This window comes from Xenopus laevis, chromosome 9_10S (assembly GCF_017654675.1).
Source record: "Xenopus laevis strain J_2021 chromosome 9_10S, Xenopus_laevis_v10.1, whole genome shotgun sequence".
In the NCBI taxonomy this organism is placed as follows: Eukaryota; Metazoa; Chordata; class Amphibia; order Anura; family Pipidae; genus Xenopus; species Xenopus laevis.
Genome location: NC_054388.1, coordinates 27,673,996 through 27,693,700, shown reverse-complemented (window position 1 = coordinate 27,693,700; position 19,705 = coordinate 27,673,996). Strand labels below are relative to the sequence as shown.

At 39.8% G+C, this 19,705-nt stretch overlaps 1 pseudogene; it reads left to right on the top strand.

The window, feature by feature from the left end:
• The window catches only part of LOC108704137, a 34,329-nt pseudogene that overhangs the window by 4,884 nt on the left and 9,740 nt on the right, over positions 1 to 19,705 (top strand).

Here is a 19,705-nt window from a genome sequence, read left to right as displayed (position 1 = left end):
TACCTGCCCAGCAGGCAGAACAAGGACGCATAGTGTTACACTTTCAGTCAAATTTTCTGTTCAAGTGGTGCATGTTAATAAGAGTTCTTCTGGGATGCACGTGCAGATCAATATACGAATAGCTGGCAGATCCATCTGTGCAATGTATTGATGTATGTCTGACCCTTTATCTATAATAAGGAGGTACTTTCTGTGTGCTCACCACAGGAGTCCTAGTGCTGCAGCAGAGGAAAGAAATCTTTATACTCAAATGCACTCAATAGGGTCCCCCAGGTTGCGTTGCACTGAACAGCTTTGAGGTGGGATCATGGGATGTATGTATGTATATTTTTATTTATAAAATGCTATTTATGTACACAGCACTGTATTGCAGACCGATTTACACAAACAGCATACTCTCATTGGCAGACCGACTGTAGCCATACTTGCGCAGATTTAAGCTGCCGACTTCTGACTGCCTCAGTATATCTGTTTGTGTATAGGTCCCTCTGATGTGCCTTCCCAACCATTTATCTCTTCACAAATTGGCCATACGTCAATAAGGTAGGTTTGATTTTCCTGTCAGGTCAAGAACCGCATCTACACATTGATGTGGTCCTTGATCCGACAGCCAGCATAGCAGATCCGATCGTACTGCTGACCTAAAGGGAGATGGTTTTTAGGTATAAGGCCAAATTTACACAGGCACATTTCTAGCAGTGACTGAATGTGTCTCTGTGGGGTTATGGGCATGAGTGACTAATGGATGAATTTGATGGATGTATCCACGACTGATACCTGTATTCTGGGCTGCTGCTGAAAATCTGTATATAAAGGGGTTGTTCACCTTTGAGCTAACTTTTAGTATGATGTAGAGTGTGATATTTTGAGAAAATTTGCAATCAATTAAATGTTTTCATTATTTGTTGTTTGTGAGCTATTTTACTTTTTATATACAGCTCGCCAGTTTGCAATTTCAGCAATCTGGTTGCTAGGATTTAAATTCCCCTCGCAACCATGTATTGATTTGAAAGAGAGACTGGAATATGAATTTTTGGAGGGTCTAAATATAAAGATGAGTAATACAAATTAGTGGTAACAATACATCTGTAGCCTTACAGAGCTTTTGTATATTAGATGGGGTCAATGATCTATAAAAAAAAAAATAGTGGAGACCAATTGAAACATTGCTTAAAACTGGCAAGTTGGATTTTCAGGCTAATTCCAGTGCAGACCACATAAACTTCCAAATAGGATAGGGTCCTCTCCCATTGACTTATATACAACCTCAATAGGTCTGAGATGGTGGACTTTTGGATTCAGACTTTTTGCATCCTCGGGGTATATTAAATCTTGAAAAATGTGAGGTTTTTTTCCACAAAATATTCTGATTACTATAGTTTAAAAAAACTAATTTTTTTCTAGTATTTGGACTTTAATAAATAACCCCTTAAAAGTTACCTTAAAGGTGAACGACCCCATTAATATAACCTGGAGGAAGGGCATATGCACCAATGGTATACAGATAATTGGTAGCTGCAGGATGCTCAGCTGCACTCCTTTTTGCTATGTTTTCAGAAAGTAGAAATTTATGTAAATAGATATTGCCCCTAATTAGTATGCTGATCGCTTTGCTGCCCACCTACCAACAATAAGGTCAGTGAAGCTTCTTAATAATCTGCTCTAAACCTAAAGCAGTAGATTTAACTACTCTTTTCAATTCTTGCAGGTAGAGGGGGAATTTCAAAAATATTTTACAATATGAATTTGCTCTTAATTGGCTGTTTGCAGCTAATGCTCAGATGTCAAAATGCTTGCCTCCACTTGACATAGCAAAGTATGGGAAACAGTATGGTTATAGCACTCGCTGATGGGGACAAGCAGTTTCAATGATTTGGGTATCACAGCTTTTGCACCTTGGCACTTTTTTCAGTATGATGGGAAGTAATTCCCATCATACTGAAAAAAGGAAATTCAAGAGTAAGTTATCTCTAATAGCTCGAGAGTTTGTTCCCAAAGAAATGGTTGCCAGTACTTTCTCATCTGAAACCACTGCATAACACAATATGCTTGTCTTTTTGACAATAACTAAAAAGGAAATCCTGCCCAATGTGGTATTCTGCTGTGCAAGGATGGGGCTGTAGAGTGCCTTGTAGTTTATGATCAGCCAAATGTTTACAGATGTTCCTCTTTTGTTGTCATTATTCCTCTTCTCCTTCTATGCTTCCCCCCCATATTTAATAATTTTAGAGGAGATACTGATTGTTCGGTCATTTTAGTGAAATATGAGTTTACAGTTTTCTCCCTGTCTGGAGTGAGGGTACTTGCTGGTACTCATACCCTTTGCTAAGGGTAACGGAAGAGAAGACAGTACAAAAAGAGGAAGCTGTAAGGCAAATGAGGTGCTAAAAATTGTGCTGTGTGAAGTTTTCCTTCCTTCCTTATTTAGATACTGAATAGATTATTTACAGACTATCTGAGGGCAAAATCCTAACTTCCCTGCATATTTACATTTATATACTTTATTACAGACATTTTAGACCTTTCCTGTTCAGGTTTCGCTTTATGGCAATGGTTCTTTTCCAGTGCAGGTGGTGAGCATTGTTGCTTGTAGGAAACTTAAAATCACTTGAAGTTAAAAAAAAAAAAAAAATCATAGGAAAGGTTTTTTTTATCTGCAGTGATTTGCATTACCTGCCACAAAAAGGAACATCATAATGTTTTTGTTCTCTGAACATCCCTCCAGTCATTAAAGGGGTTGTTCACCTAGTTGTTTTCAGATAGTTCACCAGAAATAACGACTTTTTCTAATTGCAGTACAGTTTCTATGTGTGACCGTGTCATGGTTCACCTTCTAAAGCAGCTCTGTGAGGGGATTCGCGACCCTGAATCTGTTCTAAATTGATACATTTAGTTGATACATTTCTTATCTTTGGCCCTGCTGAGCAGAATCCCTGAATTTTATTACAGGCAGCTGTTGGAATTGATACAATAGTTGCCAATACTCCAGATGGCGCGCAAATGAGACAGGAGTTTGCGCGAGCGCACCAAATGTGCAAGGTTGTTGTGCGCGAAAATAGCGTTGACAGTAACTTAAATTCGCAGTTTGCAAAACTGTTTTGCGAATATTTTATCCGCCACCAGTTGTGGCGTAATTGAGTCGCAGAGTGTGCGCATAAAGATTCGCAATTTGCGAATTGTGACATATTTATAAAGCCCCTTTAGACATTCGCATTGTGAATAAAAAATTCGCAATTCTGTATGCACCCTCTTATTCAGCTTTATAAATATATCCATGCGCAGGGCAAATATATTCACTTTGCGAACCAATCTGCCCTGCGCGAAGTTTATAAATGACCCCCACTGAATCTTTAACTGTTTTAAATTGATCCATTTAGTGGATACATTTGTTATCTTTGTCCCTGCTGAGCAGAATCCCTGAGTTTCATTAAAGGCAGCTGTTAGAATTTATACAATAGTTGCTAATATTCCCTGGATACTGCTGAGAAATGTATAAACTAATTGTATCAACTAAATGTAGCAAATTGTAATAGTTTAGAATGCTCCTGGATCACTGAGCTGCCAGACTGAAAGAGACAGGACCATTAAACTTTAAACTTAAATATTGGGAAAACCGTAAAAAATAAAAGATTAAAAGCAATTGAAAAAAAGTAGTTGTTTATGAATCTGGAAACAACTGAACTGAAAAAAAGTGTTGGTATGGTGACACGCTAAGATTCAGGGAGATTTAGTCATCCAGCGTCAAATCTCTGCGAAAAGCCTTCCCACCGGCAGGGGGCCCTCGGAGCACTTCGTTTTCCGAAGTCGCCCCTAAGTTTCCTTGTGAGGGATTTTTAAACCTGCCCAATTGATATCTGACCAATTTTCGGTATCCATCAGGGGGGTCCATACACAGACAGATAAGCTTCTGACTTTAGGGGCCAAGCTTTGTAGTTTAACTCTTTATAGTTACTATTGGTAGCATTTTGCTACCCTTGGTAAACTACCATCTGAGTCAAGGTTCCCACCATGCATTATGGCAAAAGCAGCTCCAAATGCAGACAGAGATAGAGACTGTCCTCTGTATTCATACTTCTTTGCTTCTATACATAGTGACAAAGCACATCTTGCCATTTGTGAGAACTTACAAACCTTTGCAATTTTCTACCACCAGATGCATGAACAGCTGTACAAATACAAATACTGAGCTGTTTATACTGTGAGATACACAGACAAGGACTTTGTAAATAATGTTAGCATGGCTGATACATTCGGTTTGCCAGACACTGTTATAGTAACATTGACTAAATGTATACAGTAAAGGTGGCCATACACGGATAGATCCGCTCGTTTGGCGATGTCGCCAAACGAGCGGATCTCCCTCCGATATGCCCACCTTGAGGTGGGCAATATCGGGCTGATCCGATCGTGGGCCCTAGGGCCCAACGATCGGATCCTAGCGTTCGCCAAACGGGCGGTCGGATCGCGGGACCGCATCAACGAACAGATGCGGCCGCGATCCGACGGGATTTTTAACCCCATCCGATCGAGATCTGGCCGACTTTCGGCCAGATCTCGATCGGGGAAGCCCGTCGGGGGCCCCCATACACGGGCCAATAAGCTGCCGACACGGTCTGTCGGCAGCTTTTATCGGCCCGTGTATGGCCACCTTAAAGGGATACTGTCATGGAAAAACATGTTTTTTACAAAATGTATCAGTTAATAGTGCTACTACAGCAGAATCCTGCATTGAAATCCGTTTTTCAAAACAAGAATTGGATTTTTTTATATCTAATTTTAAAATTTGCTATGGGGCTAGACATTTTGACATTTCCCAGCTGCCCTCAGGTCGTGTGACTTGTGCTCTGATAAACTTCAGTCACACTTTACTGCTGCACTGCAAGTTGGAGTGATGTCATTACCCCTCCCTCCTACAAGCTGCTGTAATGTAAATAGAGCCTTGTCTACTGAGCCTGGCAATTGAACAATAGGCAGGTATCAAGATAAGCTCTCACTGACACCACTTCAGAAGGACTGAAATATGATAGTCCTGTGATCACTGCCCCCACTTACATTTCAAAAATAAAAAAAAATATATATATACACACACACATACACACACAATTCATTTTGGACACTGGAAAAAATATTTTATATAGATAGTTTATTATATTTGTTTACACAAAAGTGAATGGCAGAAACACAGGAGTACACTCCCAGGACTGATGACAATAAATAGAAAAAAAGGATAAAATAAGGACATACTTGAAAACAGGAAAACTTAAGAGGAAGTCTAGGAAGGGTTAAAATAGCTCAGGAGAAAGGAGGCAGTAAGTAGTTAATGAAAAAAGAAGTATTGCAGGCAGGAAAGGAGCAAGGTCTGTGTGAGGTGGATAGCAGAGGGAACTCACAGCTCCTTTACCTCATCTAGTAACCAGTAAAACAAACTAGGAAGGCAGCAAGGAATGCAGAGAACAAACTTACAGAACGGCAGGAGCTTTGATAGTGTCTGTGGGAGGAGGGGCTGCTAGTGCAGCTGTAGAGAAGGCAGAACGTAGGAAAGTAAAAGTAATTGCTTCCCTGCAAACCATGTGACCGCTCTCCTCCAAACATCACACACATGAGGCTAGATTCTCATGTCGTAGTGCGACCTGGCTTTTCATTACAGAGTGGCTGCCTCCAAGGACACAGGTAATGCTGTGCCTGCTGTTAGAGCAGCACAGGATGAATGTGTAATGAGCAGAAATGTAAGCCCCCATGACAAAATACAAACTAAAATAACTCATGCATGGATTTGTGGATTAACATTTTATTTGCCAGACAGTGTTTATGGATGTGTGTTTTTTATAAAAATGCCCAAAAATTTTTTTTTTTAAATGACGACAGATTCCTTTTAAGTCAAGTTATCGAAAATATATAAGGATAGTCTTAGTTTATTAAAACTTATGCATAAAAAGGCAAAATAAAAAATGATTCTGATATAGTTAGTTAGCCAAATATGGAATGTATAAAGACTGGAGTAACTGGATGTCTAACATAACAGAACATAGCCCAACTTCCTGCTTTTCAACTCTCTTAGTTTCCACTGACTGGTCACCCTGGTTACCAGGCAGTAACCAATCAGAGACTTGAAGGGGGGCCACATGGGTCATATTTGTTGCTTTTGGATCTGAGCTGAATGCTGAAGATCAATTGCAAACTCACTGAACAGATATGTACCATGTGGCCCCCCTTCAAGTTGCTGACTAGCTCAGAGTTGAAAAGCAGAAAGTAGTGTTCTGGCTATTATGTTACACATTCAGTCGCTCCAGCCTTTATACATTACATTTTTACTAACTCTTACTAACTCTATTAGAAACATTTTTTATTTTGCACAGCCTATCTATTTACACAGTTTTTATTTTCACGCTGAACTATTCCTTTAAGATATTTATTGCTTGTTTTTCATATATATCTGAGTGAGATTTTTTTTATACATATGAGTGGGTTAATGGTTTGCAAATAGATGAGGTTGGGCAACAGATATTGAGTTAGACTAGTGTCCCAAACAGCTAATCCTGAATAACTAGTCCCATAAACAGACTATGCAGCTTCTTGCTAACACTGGGGGTTAAAATGCAACTGCCAGACAGATTTGTGCCATCATGTGATATAGGGTAAGTTTGACTATTTAGCATGAGACAAGCAATTGTTTTTAGACTTGTTGATCCTCTTTAAAGGAGAAGGAAAGGTTAAAACTAGGTAAGCCTTAGGTCCACCTAAATATACCAGTAAACCCTCAAAGTAGTGCCCATGTCAAAAGAAACACTGCATTTCTTTTCTTCTATTGTGGCGTCTGTTTCAGACTTCCTGCCTTCAGCTTAAACCTTCTTTCCCCAGGCAAGAGCATGTTCAGTTTGCTCCTCTTCCCCCCCCCCTCTTCTCTGATCTAATCTGAGCCCAGCTATAAGCAGGGAGACACTCAGACAGGAAGTGATGTCACACCAAGCTATTACTGCAGCTGCTATCCTAAACAAACAGAGAGCTTCTATAGCTGTTTACTCAGGTATGGTAAACAATTCTACAGAATAAATATAGCATTCTAGCTTGCACTTTTGCAGTAAATCTATTGGCAATAAAATGCCTCCATAGCTTTCCTTCTTCTTTAAAAAAATGTTCAGAATCTATAATAATTAAACAGAGAATTCTATACTGTAAGGAAGAAAAAGCAGGAATACTAATCTCAGATCAGGTTATTAAATCCTGTATAATCTTGTCTGGGTTTTTCCATGAGCAATGACATCCTTTGAAAATGCCTTAATAATAAGTTAGCCCACATGAAGAGTTGTTATGGAGGTGAACCAAACAGTCAGGCCTTTGTACATTGTACTGCAGGCAGCAGAATGCTTTCAGGGAAATAGCTTTCCCACCAAAAGACTGTGCAAATGGAGGCCTGTCCTTAACAAATTTCAGATGCGTGAATAAGCAGTAAAAGGATTATTCGTAGAACTAAAAGCATCTTTGTACACTTTGCCAGTTTGGGAAAATAGATATTTATTTTCTTTGCTGATTAATACCAGTGAAAAAGGAAAATCCACAAAAGATTTAGGTTAATGGTGTTGCTTTTAGTGTTGTCATTTCTTGTGAAATTTCCAAATAAGCCATCTGAATTGAAGTGCCTTTGATTTGTGCTATTATGCCATCAGAAGAATGTTCGAATTAATGACTATATACATCCTTTGCATTTTGTGGACCTAATTCCTCCACTGAGGGACAGTGGTTGTTCTGAACTGGACCCTATTTAGGAGTCAACATTAAAGGAACAGTAACACTAATAAAATTAAAGTGTTTATATAAACAAGCTGCTGTGTAGCCATGGGGGTAAGCCATTCAAGTACAGGATACAGAGTAGATAACTGATAATCCCGAAGAATACAATTGTATACTATACATCTTATCAGTAATCTGCTATGTATCCTGTGCCTTTTCTCTTTTTTTTTTAGCTTTGAATGGCTGCCTCCATGAATACAAAGCAGCTTCATAATATAAATTATAGTAGAGTTTCTGAAGCAAACACACCAATTTTCCCAGTGCATGGCAACAGGACTTTATCTTTTCCTTACTTTAAAACACTTTCATTTTATTGGTGTTACTGTTCCTTTAAGCACTAAAAGTTTGTAGTTGTCCTGGGTCCCATAAATGTTCCCTGACATGCTGCTGCTGCCTCATTGGCTGGGGCAAAAAGAGAATAACTAACACTAAATGTCAGCTTAGGAAAACTGTATAACAACAAAAAAAAAATGAAAATCATGAATTGTAATTCATTTTCAGCATGTCAGATTTGCTGTTCTTATCCTTAGCAACATATGAAGAGTATACTGCCCCTATAACTACTCTACTAACTACAAGCACCATCTTATCATGTGCATAAAACAGCCCAGTAAGTAAGTTTAAGCATGTATAAGTTTAAGCATGTATAGAATTCACAATAGTCACAAAAACCAAACAATGACAATTATTAACTTTTTCAGATTTGGGTTATAGGAGGATATGGTGGTCATGGATTCTTTCAGTACTGCTCAAAATAAAATAGCTGGGCTTTTTTGGCTCCTGTAGGACAGATACTTTAAAAACAAATGCTTGGGGCTCAATGGCATTTGTATAGGCTAAGAGTTCATGGCCTGTTGACACAGAAGCGGATACGACAAAAAAGGTATTGAAATAAACAAATTGTGGTGTATTTGTAGAAACAGTCCCTGTTTTCCATAGCATCATGAAATTTTCCACTAGGATTGCCTTGCACGTGGGCGTAAATCCTTTTTTCACCAACAGCTCTTATGCAAAACAGACTACCTGATATTTATGTTGGAATGTTATAAGGGAAATTCAGTCAAAAAAGCTTTTAAACTATACATGACATGGCAACCTACAGCCTTACAGATTTCACTGAAACTATAAACAGTTTTCTGCAGTTGTTGCAGACAAATTTGAAGGACCATAACTTGACCATGTCCACTGCTGAAGAAAGTGGTTTCACTGTAGAATAGATTAAGTGGAACACTGTGCTGCTGTGTCATGGAATTGGGGAATGGGACAGGGACAGATATAATCTACCTGACAAATTATAGCTGCAATGGGTCTACAACTATAAACACTTTCCCACTGCCATAATGATAGAATACCTCCCACCTGTCCCATTTTTCTCAGGGAAGTTCTGATTTTGACAGCTCAACCCACAGTCCTGGATTGTTACTGAAATGTCCTGACTTTCTCTTTGATCACCTGCACTGAACAGCCATAAAACGTTTCTAAAATTTAATTGGCCCAGAATATGTGGCAGATAGTTTTGTAACAATTTAAAATAAGCAAAGAAACAATTGTAACAATTTAAAATAAGTAGGTCTCTTGGGGAAACTGTGACTTGCAGCTTAAAGAGCAATTCACCTTCATTAGCAAAACTGTAATAACACACAAAAACCACAAAAATGTGTTCATAACCTGCCAAATTTAGTAAAATGAACATTGTAATTAGGGGGTGTGGTCACGAAATCGGCATGGTCAAACATTTTGCCACGCGCTCCATGGGCCAAATCTTTTTGTCCCTCTTTCTATTTTCAAAATGTTGGGAGGTATGTAATAGTATTCCTTAGATAGCCTATGGAATGGCTGCTTCTTGTTCCTGCTCCAGGCTTTGTGAAGAAGATACAAAAGGAAACCACCATAAATTGAATGCAAAATTCAATAAGAGCAAATGGTCTATACGTTTCAGATAAACATTCTGTGCTAGGCAGTTCCATACATGATATAGAAAGCAAAGAACAAAGGCAAAGATTCCATAGTGGCTGCCATATTGAATAAAGAATGTAACAGTGTGACTATATCTTTAATTTTTTACCCACAGGTTCATGAACCACAGAGCCCCAGCCAACTGTCGATACAAGCCGACATGGTATGAACATGCAGCCAACTGCTACACACATGCAGTAAGTAACATACAGACATTCCAACCTTTCATGAAATAGTTCTGGTAGCTCTGGGAGCAGAGGTTGCAGGCAACTGGCCAAACCAGAACACAGAATAAATGCTTTGTTTTTTGATTCTAGCCTTTTTTTCCAAACAAAAATGGCCTTAAATACCAGCATGTGGAAGTGGCTTTAAATATCAAGAGGCTCAATTGTTGTGATTGTTATAGAGCAGGGGTCCCCAACCTATATTTTACCTGTTAGCCACATTGAAACATAAATAGTTGGGGGGCAACACAAGCATGAAAAAGCATTCCTGGGGTGCCATAAAAGGGCTGTGATTTTGCAATTTTATTGGTCTCTAGCATTGGTGGTTGGGGAATTGCAGTTGATTGAATTCAACTTAGCAGGGACATAGGCTAAATTTCCCCCACGTTTGGCTCCATTGCCTCACCTTGACTAACTTTGCAAACATGGCAGTCACATCAGATTTTGTCATATAAGTATCGATCTTATATATATGATTCAGATTAATACAGACCAAGTGGGGCTACATTTTCTGCAGTGTTGTGCCTTGCAAAGACTACAGATTGCCTTACAAAGTGATCCCCAAATAACTGTTTTGATTATATCTGAGCAGTGGCCATCAGTATAAATATATAAAAGGTACAATAGATATATGTTTATACCAGTCTGCAATTACTGTGCAAGATGGTGTTGGTCTAAAGTCATTCATTGTGTTTCAAAAAACAGTCTGCAGATTTTCTGTAGCATTAACCGTCAGGAGTTGCCATTGTTATAACATTGTCAGTTAAGTAGTATATTTTCTCCAGTACCATCATTATTGTTTTGTATTCAAACAAAAACATGTGCTTTGTTCATATTGAACTTTTAGGACATGAAGTTATTGTGTGAACTATGACCCTACAAATTTGCCAACTGTAAAGTATCCAAAATTACCTTCTCTCAAACTGTGTGTGTACCAACCTAGCCTTCCATAGACTTTGAAGATAGATTAAAGGGAACGTTCCTTTTAGGATTAATTTTAGGAATGATGTAGACATGCTGATATTCCAAGGCAGTTTTCTGTTTTTTGGTGGATTTTACCTTGTTTTTTGTTGTACAGGTGCCAGGGTTACCTATGCCAGACACCCAGGAAGTAAATTTTTTTAACAATCACTACAGGAAAACCCCTAACATAAAGTTGTTTGTCTGTTTATAGGAGCATTTCAAAAAACTGGTTTGGCAGAGAAAGTGTTCAGCAGCCATTCTGATTTGTGCTAGAAAGTATAATACGTTGGCAACCAGTGAGAAGCTTTATGAGTTCAGCAATGGATATCACATTCCCCTGTGCTTCTGTTAAAAGGTTCTTTGTGGATAAGAAACGTAAATAATTTATCAAGATTTTCATGGATGGTTTTCCTTGCTTCTTATAAGCAGCACTTGTGAAGGGGACAAGAAAACTTAAAATCAGAGATATTAGTAGTATATGGAGTAGCTTCAAGCATGTCCTAAAAGTGTGCAATAGGCAATTAAAATTCGCAATGCAAAAACAGTCTAATGAATATTACGCTGCAAAATTTGACTTTTCATTCTTATTTGTGCAATTTTAATTTCTACTTTTACTACTTTTATTGCATTTCCCCATTTACTAATCCTCTGCTTGAAATTGAATATTTGATTGGATGTTAAATTACTAAAGCTTAAGTATTAATTATGCAATTATTGAGGTACCTTTCTCTGCCCAACCAGACCACTCCTTTGGTGGGCTCTGCCAGCGAGGTAGAATGGGTATCTGTATATCAGAAAAAAAGAGTCAAACCCAGGCTGTGCTCCAGTTTGGTCCGACACATCCATGGTAGTGATGTACAGATTGACCCATGTCCAACCTGTACCCAGATCAACCTGACAAGTCGTTGTTCTTTATATAATCATGCCTGTTCCTTTTTGACATTACTGAAGTGATCAGGATGGGGGCAAGACTATATATGAGCAAAATCAGGCTGGCAGAGGAGCAGGAAGTATGCTCTGACATTGCAAACATGAGCGACACGGCAAAAGTTTGGCCAACCAACCACCAGCAAAAAAGTTATTGCGGATGGGCTTGCACATAACTAGTTGCTGGCACACTTAAACCTTCCCAATTCTCAGTTAAGCTCGTCAAGTTAAGGTCTGTACCAGCCCATATTGGCAATTTTGTACAAGTTGCGGATTAGTATTTTTTGCTGTAGGGTTGCATCTAACAGCATGTCCCAGTATTAATGTGGTGGGTACGCGGAGGAAATGAAATTTAAACCAGAGCAATGTGCTTGGCTGATGTTACATGTCCTACTGCTGTTTAGCAACTGCTAAAGGTTCTGATAAGCAGAGCCAAGTCGTTGTGCCACTTACATAGAACTCGCTGCACATAGAGCTACAAGCTTTTCATTAGACTCGCCTAGCCCTTTTGTAACACAGTGTCAATGTGACAAACAAATATTATCCATTATATATCCACAACCCTCTGTAGAAAGATTAAGCTTCTGCTTTATAGCATTATACAATGTATTAAAGGAACAGTATACGCCAACATTTTCCTACAGAAAGGGCATCATCTGATATCAGACTAAAGCTTATATAGCACAATGGGGGATTTTTACCTCTGATCTTAGTGAATTTGTTATTGTATTCTGCATTTTTCCTGAGTTATTTATGTGCAGTATTTTGTTTTGGGCATCTAATAGCCATATAGTTCTTCAGGAATCATATGCATATTGGACTGTTCAGAATATCCTGCATTTTCGCTTTATTTTTTTATATTTACGCATTTTTATCTTCATACATAAGTGCTGTACAGTGCAAGACAATTTCTGTATTTTCGTATTTTGGAGAAGAAAAACATATTTACCCATTTTGGATTCTGCAAATTTGTGCTTTCTTAATATACATGTTTGTCTGGGGTGAACTTACATTTTTAGATATTTACCACACATACAGTTGCGTTCAAAATAATAGCAGTCCAACATTACTAACCTGATCAATCACTGTTTTTGGGAGAAATTATATTTCTACATATACAATAGTTTACTAATAGGTGTAGAAGAGTAATAGAAAACCAGCAGTCATGGCATGCATGCTGCTTATTCTTTGTATTTGAATTATTAATTGAGGCTTGTTCAATATAATACCAGTGTTTAAAATAATAATAGCGTGTTCCAAATAGTAGCAGTGTGGAGTTCAATTAGTGAGGTCATTCATTCTTTGAAAAAAAAGGCGTGAATTATGGCCCTTATTTAAGGAATGAAGGCAGCAAATGTTGTGAATGCTGGTTATAGTGCATTTCTCTCTGTAAAATGGGTCGTTGCAGACAGCGTATTTTTATTAAAAAGTTTAAATAACAAATGCTATTTCTGCAGCAAAACCAAGAAATGCAGAAGAATTGTGAAATGTAACAGGTGCCAGAAGTTGTCGACTCCATGCAACACAGATGTGCAGCATTTCTCAGAGACAGTGCTTATACAACTACATATTAGTTCAGTGAATGAGTTTGTAAAGAAGAATGCAGACACTGCTATTTTTTGTAACCGCCTAATATTCTCTTTTCTTCACTTTTCTTTCATAAAGCAAAAATCTTGACCTCTCTAAATGGAATGTAAACCATAGCCAATGAATGAGTGACATCATTACATCCGGGATTTAATGAGCATTGGCATAACTATTTTAAATTATTAGTGAATTGAATGAATAATCTAAAAATCTTAAAAAAACAAGTGTCTCTAGCTCATTAACCTGAACTCCAGTAACAGTATGACTGTGCATGTATTTCATTTCCATTTGGGATTATTTAGACAGTCTCTGTTAGGGGGCTCAGCTCCTACTTCCCTCTTTCTTGGCCAGTGTCTGGCAGAGTGTGGATTGAGAAGTCACAGTGGCTTAAGGGCAAATAGTATTACCTTATGGCATATACCATTGATGCATGATGCTTTTTTTCTTTTTATTAAATGCAGAACTTACATTTTTATACTTCAGTTGCTTTATGTGAACATTACAATTATTTTACACTGACACCTACGCAAAGTTATGTTTGCCATTTTGTCGTCTTTGCCAGAGGACATTCAGCATGGGTGCCGAAATGCAAGGTGTGCCATTTCCCTAGAGTGCTGTATAATTATGATAATTGTTTTTCTGCTGATACAAATTAGGCACAAGAGTTTCATTAGACACATTCAGGGACAAAATAACCAAAAAGTTATGTGGCTTTAGTGAGTTTTGTACTAACCATAAAGGTTTTATGTTTCTTTTTCCCAGTTCCTCATTGTCCCATCTATTGTGGGAAGTGCCCTGCTACATCGCCTGTCTGATGATCGATGGGAAAAGATAACGGCCTGTATTTATGGGATGGGCCTCTGTGCCCTTTTTATAGTGTCCACTGTGTTCCATATAGTCACCTGGAAAAAGAGTCACCTAAGGTATAAATGAACGACTAAAATGGACTCCTGATTTCTTTTATATTTACTTTTCCTGCATATTTTATTATGTATATGTGGTGTTTATACAAATGGCCTGTAGATGTCACTGTGTTCAGACATACTGTGCATACTTCCTGACAGCTTAAAAGTGAAAGTAACTGTTGTGTAATGGCTGCATGGGTCTCTGCTTATAAAGCACTGTTAAACTCTACTCATCCTCGGCTACCCAAAACATAAAGTATAGATATGAATGCCATGTTGCCGGCATGAGTGTGGTATTCTCCAGACTTGAGGAGCAAATCACCACAGATACCTGAGCACTAGCTTGTCCTCACTCCAGAGTAGCCAGATGAAAACTACATTATATGGCATTAAACATAGATACACAGAGACAGTGCCCACATTCTTTACTGCTTGTCTGAGAAATATGTGACATAATCCATACAGATAAATATATTATTGCTCATGTTTGTCCGCAAGTGCAGCTGTGGTGTTGGTGGCACTTTCCCTGCAGTGTGTGTGTAACGTTGCTTTCATTAAAGGCACTTGTGTCAAAATGTGCAGTATAGTTGCATAATCCACAACTTAGCCCTTCCTGTCTTCTGTTCCAAATTGAGTGCTGTGCCAATTGATGTGCAGAATCTACCACCACCTCTAAACTAGGTGATGTGATTTCCTGGGTTAAAAACAAACATGTGCCAGTTGTCTTTGTACAAGTCTGAGTTTTGGAACACTGGAGTGCATTCCATGGATTTTAGCAACAGTTACTTAGTGAAATCCTCTTGCCAGCAGTTCTCCTCTCACTGTAATAATCCAGTGAGGCTCTGACCCTTATGACCTAAAACTATTTAATTAACCAAATGAAGGGCAGTAAGCTTTTTTTCCTTTTGCTTCCAGGCATTCAGAGTAATTGAGAGTGTAATGTAGCACTAAACCAACAGTTTATTATACCGCATCATTTCTAACATCCCCTGTCCTTACAGTAATTTACAGATAATTGTCTCTTGTAATTACAGGTCAGTTGAACACTGCTTCCACATGTGTGATCGAATGGTTATCTACTTTTTCATTGCTGCTTCCTATGCTCCGTGGTAGGTTTAGTTCTTTTTATTTAAAAGAAAACACTTGCCAAACCATGGCTTTCACCATCAAATAGAGAATTTTACTTACCTACTTGACGTAAATTCCTTTTCTTCTAGTCCCGACATGTCAGTACACATGGGGCATTGCCCCTCCCAGACCTGGAGGTAGGACCTATAACATAGCCAATCAAAATGAATCATGACCTATAAGACCACATGACCTCCTCCTCACCACAGTTATACTTTTGCCATAGCAGTACAGTAACCAAAATAAATAATTGGGATGGGAAACCCTGTACTGACATGTCGGGACTAGAAGAAAAGGAATTTACGTCAAGTAGGTAAGTAAAATTCTCTATTTCTTCTACGTCCCTCCATGTCAGTACACATGGGATCTACCAAGCCATGCACCGAAAACAAGGGGTGGGAATAACCAACATAATGCAAAAACCAAACTGATGCTAAGGAGGCCCTGAGAAAAGGCCAGCATCACATCCATCCAACAGGGGAGCTGATAAATGTATATCTCCTGAAAAGGGTAGATAAAAGGCACAAGAACATGTCCTAGGACATGGTAAACGATTAACAAGAGCTACAAAATTAACCACAAAATGACAGAGACCGGTACTTGAGGATCAAGCATTGCAGATTAAGAATAAACATATTCTGTTTAAAAAGGTTCCCTCAGTGACTAGAGGGATACCTGCAATATGGTTATCTGACAAAACCCCACCTGGGGAAGAACAAAAATCCTGCAACTGTTAAAACAAAAAAGGTGCCTAGGACAAAACCAGAATGATGGCAATAGCCATCTCAGAACTAAAACACCCTAGAAACCACCAGGAAATCAATCAGATCAGAAACTAAACACAACTTGAATGCATCTATCACCAGTGCTGGAGAAATACACGATCCTCAGCAATAGCAAGTGGCCCTAAAAAGACTTGGCCCACATTAGCCTGGTCCTGCATCTTAATGGAAGCAGCTCAAACCAGTGCTGACCGGAGTCACCTCTACACCAGAGATCAGTCCAAGATCCACTAACTCCATGCTAATAATACCTAATGAAGACTTAACTAAATGAACACCAACTCTGGTTTATCATAAATCAGCATATCATTGTAACCATTGTAGAGCCATGCTGGTACAGCCCAGTAGCTCCACCAACCACCAAATCTAAACTGGGTATACAACAGCACAAGGATAAGCTGCTGAACCAACCAATGTGACTTAAAGCCATCTACCAGTAAGCTATGCTGTTGCCCCAGCCAACTGCTACACAAGCAAGCAACGGGACCCAAGCCAATTACAGTTCTAGAAAACACCCACAAAAGCCAAGGCCACTACAGCTCAAGCTGCACAATGCTACAGTTTATGCAAAAACTGAACCAAACCTGTGACCATACATAGAAGCTACTGAACCAGCCAACAGCTGGGATCACAATCCAAAATCAGGCATGCCAGAAGCTTATAGCCTACAAAAACTGGTACCAACCAGCAATGATGCACAATCCACTGAGAGATAGCCAGCCACCATACATGCAACCAGTGGTGGAGCCAGCTATTATGTATTCCAACATAGATGTGCAAGGCCATTGTCACACTAGCAGGCCAAGATGCCCGTCAGCTGAAGTGTTTGCAAAAAACCAGAGTGGAATTTGAATACACAAGCAATAGTAAATAAGTCAGCTATTGTGAATGCCACCCTTAGGGACAAGGTAACCAACTGCACTGGCACCTGACACAAAAGTAAATTTCCATACATGCAACAACGGAGCACGTCAGTTGTTGAACTTGCAAAACCCTGGTCCACAAGCCAGCCTTATTGATAATAAGCAGTGGCATACAAGACCAAAAACAATGCATGTAAGGCAGAAGAAAAGGTTAGCTGTAAGCCAACATATGACCAACATCAGCTGCTGAATACCAATCAGCAACAAAATTAGCTATGGGCTGTGAAACTCAGAGCAAACACCAGCTGATGGTACAACCCATGCTAGATCCAACCAAATAGTCAATCATGCCTACTGCTGGTGTAACCAGAACCATGCCTGCAAGGATTGCAGACAAGACAAAACCAATGGCTGTTGTCCTGCCAAGGATTGCCGCAAAGCAAACAGACATGCCCACCAAGGGCCACCGCAAGAATAGTAACCATGCCTATCAGCCGCCACAGCCTGGCTGGTGACCTATGCACCATAGGTCACAGCCAAGACTGCCAGCCACAAGCCCACAAGGACTATAATAAAAACTAGCGGCCACCTTAGCCAGGGGCCACAGAAAAGGCCAACAGCCCAAGAACCCTGGTAAAAGGCAAGCAAGCACCTAAGATAAGGGCCATGAAAACAGGCCCGCAGCCATAATAACCCAGGTAAAAGGACAACCAAACAAATGTGCCAAGGGTAAAAGACCACATGAGCCAAAGGCTCATGCAACAGGCCAGCAGAACAAGGGCCCTTGTAAAAGGCCAGCAGACCCAGGAGCCGAGGACCATGGTAAAAAGCCATGGACCAAAACAAGGGCTCTAACCCAAGCCAAGGGCCATAATGAAAGCCAGAGGCCACACAAACCCAGCTCCCTGGCGAGATGCCCGAGGCCACACAAAGGGCCATAGACTACAAGCTGGCTTCAAGCATGAGAAGGTGCCAATAGACATAACAGTAATCTACCAACAATTAAAGAAGGGAAACCTACAGTCACAAAAACTCAGTAGATGTAGTATAACTACAACTGGGCTCCCAACAAAAGCCACCAGATGGGAATAGAATATCTAAGAGAAGGCCTATATCACACAAAAAGACACCATATAACTCGGAACACTGCCTGTTAAGTGTGGAAACATCATAGGAAAAAATGGGGTACAATGCTGCTACAGCAGAACAAACCCCTAGCCAGTCCTGGAAATACCAGGTGTAATAAGAGCACACTTGCCTACTGTGTCTGTGTCTGCGAAGAGAACTCGGGCTCACAAACCTAAGACCTCAGATGGCAACTATACAAGAAGTCAGAGGAATACAGGAACCTAACCAGATAATATGCGCTAGACAGTAGGAATAATCCAGACAGATCCTTGGTGGCAGACTGCTTCTAAGGAGCAGACTCAGGGGCGTAACTAAAGAGGAAGCAGACCCTGCGGCTGCAGGTGGGCCCAAAAGGTATAGGGACCCATGAGGCCCAAATAAAGAGCAATTTCAATATGTATTGGTAAAAAAGCACAACCTCTGGATATGTTAGGGGCCCTAAAATGAATTTGCTGTGGGGCCCAATGACATCAGGTTACAGCACTGAGCAGACTCAATGTAAGGAAGGGGCTACCATACTGCTTCAGCAGTGCAAGCCTCCAGCCAACCCTGCAAGCACCCAGTGTAATAAAAGGCAAATATAACCTCTGTGTCTGCACAGAGGACAATAGAAACAACAGAAGCAAACTGAGGAGTATCTGCACATTACCTGATAGCAATGAAAAGTCCGCAGGTTGGAAACTTCAGCTAGAACCCGGATAGCTTTCAGCTGAGGGACATAATTAGCTTATTAACATACAGACTTAGTACCTTGTGTAACTGCATTTTGCACAGAGGACTCCAGCTCACAACATACGACTTCATATAATATAAGAAGGAACACAGGCAGCTTACCAGATAGCTCAGACTTGTCAGCAGGAATATCCAGTCCAGTGGAACACTGCTTGTTAAGAGCAGACTCATAAGAAAGGAAGGAGGTGCCATACTGCTTGAGCACATGAGCCAATATAACCACTGTGTCAGCCAAGAGGATGCAGGTTCACCCATACAAAACTTAAAATATTAAACAGCAATAGCAAATGGGCCAAAGGAACACCTGCACCTTACCAGATAGTGACTAGTTAGCTTCATGGAAACTCCAGCCAAAGCCCTGATAGCTTTCAGCTGAGGGACATATTAAGCATATTAACATGCAGACTTTCCAGTGAAATTAATGTTTCAAATACACAATGGATACTGAGAAATCAAAATCTCTGGATTCAGGTACCACATTGCTTAGGCAGGGGGATTCACCAGCCACTACTTAAAGTGTAGCAAGAGCCAATACTGTATTTTGCACAGAGGACTCCAGCTCACAACATAAGACTTCAGATAATACAAGAAGTCAGGGGAACACAGGCACCTTACCAGATAGCTCAGGCTTGTCAGCAGGAATATCCAGGTGGAACACTGCTTGTTAAGAGCAGACTCATGAGAAGGAAGGAGGTGCCATACTGCTTGAGCAGTGCAACCTC